General features: G+C 33.1%; 1 long non-coding RNA gene across 1 annotated transcript; it reads right to left on the bottom strand.

Annotated features, from left to right (window-relative positions):
- Positions 1–1,203: 1,203 nt before the first annotated feature.
- LOC143598108 (uncharacterized) lies at positions 1,204–2,237 on the bottom strand. The gene is made up of 3 exons (XR_013147050.1): positions 1,987–2,237; positions 1,786–1,886; positions 1,204–1,350 (listed from the first exon to the last, which is right to left on the bottom strand). It is a non-coding gene; the product is annotated as an uncharacterized LOC143598108 (long non-coding RNA).
- Between the last annotated feature and the right edge of the window lie 1,970 nt (positions 2,238–4,207).

Here is a 4,207-nt window from a genome sequence, read left to right as displayed (position 1 = left end):
GAGAGAGAGAGAGAGAGAGAGAGAGAGAGAGAGTATATTAATCTTATATATTAGTTTTGTTTTATTAATTAATATTTAGTTAAATAAGTTATGAAATGACCAGTTTGCCCTCACATGATCTTCATATTACTTGACGAGAAGATTAACTGAGTTAGGGTTTAAGGACAAACGATATTAGATTTTGAAACGTAAAGGACAAAACAAATCAATTTTAAAGATAAATGATAATTAGTGAAAATTGCTACAAAGATAAAAGATAATATCTATAATTTTTCCTTTTACAAAATCTCAAATTGTTATGGTGAAATTGAGGGAAGGCTACTGCCTCCTTGCATTGTATACGTATCTACAAGAATATCAATATTCTAGATCAATATTCTAGATCATTAAAATAAAAACAAATTTATAAGTATACATCAAAAACAACTTTGGGTAATTGGCAACATGTTCAACCAATTTTACCTCTATGTAATGTTTTTACTTAGCCTTTTTATCTATACCATATATAATGAAGGAAAGATGGGCAAATTAAGATGGTGGATTTTAAGAAAATTACAAACATTCAAGCACATGATACAACCTAAAATGAGGACAAATATGTCATTCTAACATTAAATCTCACATGTGTTTCATTATTCTTCAAAATAGTTACAAGAATGTCCCTTTAACTTTAAGCATATTTTACAAATTTAAGAAATAATTATAACTTTGGTCCTTTATCTTTTAAGTATTTCTTCTTCATAATTTCATGTTTAACCCAAATACCCCAACGATTTTTAAACGGCTATAACTTTTTCATACGTTAATATTACTTTTTAAAAATTGCACCGAAAAAACGAGCATTTAATTTGAGTATGATATTGTCATAGTTTCTTTTCTCTTAAATTTTTTTTACATATAGCCGTTTGTCGTCCGGTTTTAATGGTCTTAAATTAAACCATGAGCCAAGCCAATTATTAACGGCTTTTGGTCGCCAAATCTGAAACTAAACCGTTGAAAATTACCCAACAAAATCTATTAACAATGGTTAGGTTCCGTTTCGTTTGAACTTCGATATTAAAAAAAATTTAAAATAAGAACTATGAATCTACATATACCAATAAATTGTTTCACAGTTACAAACGAAACGACGAACACCCATAAATCTATAATGTAATTACCAATGTCCGTATTCCTCTCTGCATCGCGTGAGCACCCGTCTAGTATATAATAAACCACAACCCGAATTAACTCATTTATAAGTAAATAGTTTAAAATTGCCACCACCAGCTGACATTATACAAACCTCGGGATCGTTGGTGTTTATTGATATAGATAATAAAAGCACCTCAAGCTTCTTCCCCTTCCAATCTACATAGATTCGAATAATCATAACAATAATAATTAAAATAAGAGCAATAATAATAACTAAATACCTAGCCCACAAATCAACCAAATATAGATATACCAAACCAAGTGAAGGCCACTAGCTAATGATATACATACTAAACATATGGGTTACCTTTGGTTATTAACAAATCCCTAGTGTAACCTCTGAGTTAACCGCAACATATAATAGTCAATAATTTGGTTATTAAGTAGCATATTATTTTAAACATTTTGTATCATATCGGCTTGACCTAGAACGGGTATAACCATCCCATGTTGTCCCAAAACCTCTTCGACTGTCACGAATTTTGTGTTCCACATGTGATCTATTTACACAACGTAAAACTGGGATTTAAATAACAACATTATCATGAATAAGAAGAATCAAGTAATAAAGATATATTACAATTTGCATACCGTGAAAAAGTGCTTGTTCCAGCATCTTCATTGTGCCTTGATTTATATAACGAATTATATGTTGTTTGCATATTTGGAGTAAGCTTGTCTTGTCCAGATATCTGTCCATTTTATTATAAAAACTACATAGTATCACTGAAGTAAAATAATACTCGAAATCATATATGATACGCTAACTATCAAGAAGGGAAATTAAATTACTCCAAATCTCAAAGTTCGGTTGTAAAGTGTCACAAGGCCCGTAAAAAGCTGCACAGCATAATCTGCAATCTCCTCAGTTTCATATTCTGCAAACGCAAAACCTTTCGGTTTATCAGTCTCTTTATCTCGTGGAATGTGCAAGTCAACTACCCGTCCAGCTTGAATCAGGATATCATATAGAACTCTATCAATCACTCTCTCATCCAATTACCTTTACAAACAAAGATTTACAAAAATCATGTCAATAACATATGATGTAAATACTTATATTGCCTTAATATAACCAATGATTATGATATCTGATCACAATGTTTTACATTCTATCTAATTGAAGATTATTGATTGAAAAGAATTGATCCTCACTTATAATACATGAGCAATGTTAGGGTCGTCCAAACCGCTCGACGCTCGCACGAAAATGCTCGCTCGATTTCGGCTTGGTTTGGTTTGTAAACGAGCCAAGCAATGAGCAAAGGTACGCTCGGTTTGGTTCGGTTCAATTGGCTCTAGTTAATTAATTAGTTAATTAATTAATTATATAAATATATATACACATACACACACACACAAATATAAATATACAATTTTTTAAATCCTTTAAAATTTTCCATAATTCCGTCAATTTCATAATTTCATTTGTTCGTTTCAAGTTTTTAGGTTACTGAAAGCTTGTTTACATGTTCATTATATCTCACTGCAAACTTCTTTCTTATAGAAAGTTACAATCTATTAGACCATGTGTAGTCATAAAGCCCCATCCCCAGGCATTATGCGACAGGTGGCACCCAGTCAGAGTTATGGTTTTATACAAAAATAGGGTGTAGTCATAAAGCCTCCATAAAGCCATAACTTTATCATTTTATTATTATTTTTGCCTTCCACCCGTGTTATGTACAAAACGCCCAAAAAAAAAGCAATAATGTCGGGGGGCGGTGTGCCCCCGGCGTTTTAGCCCATAATGCCGCCCATAACATGCCACTACGGGTGGTCTTATATGTTTGTCTAAAAACTACTAACTTGTTTACAAATATATTATTTACAACTTCAAACGTGTTTGCAATTGAAAATTTTAAAGTGAAAAAGAAACAAGTAATGCTTAGAAACCGCTCGATGTTCGATCAAAAAATGTTGGGTTCGATGTTCGGTCGACTTATAAATGAGCCATTCGGTCCGGTTTGTTAATGAGCCAAGTAACGAGCAAGCCTAGCTCGGTTTGGCTCGGTGAATAGCCCTAAAATGTTAAGATGGAACACATAATTCTAAAATTTAATCAATCAATTTAGATGATGATAATTTCGTGTATCAAGAAGGAATTATACATTCAATACTGCAGCAGAAAGAAAAAGATGAAGATATTAATTAAATCAACGACAGAGCTACGAACGTGGTTTTCGAGGTGATGGTAGACCTAATCGGATAACTTAATCAAATCAATCATCAATTAACCAAAATAAATTACAAACCACGATCATTGAATCAAATTACTGGACTAATGATAAAAATGTGTAGAAATAGTTACCGATGTAAACGGTGTAGTTAGGATCAGAGGACAAGATCAACGAATATCGTAAAAAGCTCTCCTAATCAAAGTTTTGCAGTTTCTTGTTAATGGTGATGCATCGGAGTACGTACGCAGGGCCGGCCATGGCATGGGACTAAGTAGTGGTCTATCGCAATAGGCCTTACTACCCGCTAGAGATGGGCAAAAAAACCGGTTGGTGAACCGGTTCAACGGTTTAAACCGAAAACCGGTTTTTACAAAAACCGGTTATTTAAAAATCGGTTTGACCGGTTTAGTAACCGCCGGTTCGTATATCGGTTACAAGTTCTAGAGAAAAAACCGGTTACTGAACCGGTTATGGAAAAAACCGGTTAATTTTAAAACCGGTTATTATGAAAAAAACCGGTTATTAACCAGTTATTTTAAAAAAAAAACGGTTAATTAAAAAAACCGGTTATTAACCGGTTCTAACCGATTTCTAAACCGGTCCTAACCGGTTAGACCGGTCCGAGTTTTGCACCAAAAAAACCGGTTAATAAACCGGTCCGGTTATTTAAAAACCTGTTTTTTTCCAGGCCAAGAAAAACCGGTCCGGTTATTAACCGAACCGGTTTTTTTAAAAAAACCGATTTGTGCACCTCTACTACCCGCTAGACAACAAATTTTTGTTAATAAAAATTATATGTATTTTTTAAATATACAACTAACTTGGTCTAGTGG

The sequence above is a fragment of the Bidens hawaiensis genome, unplaced genomic scaffold, assembly GCF_021521415.1.
Source record: "Bidens hawaiensis isolate Kalapana, Puna unplaced genomic scaffold, B.hawaiensis_p1.1 tig00049649_1, whole genome shotgun sequence".
Lineage (NCBI taxonomy): Eukaryota > Viridiplantae > Streptophyta > Magnoliopsida > Asterales > Asteraceae > Bidens > Bidens hawaiensis.
This window is presented reverse-complemented; position numbering and strand designations above follow the sequence as displayed.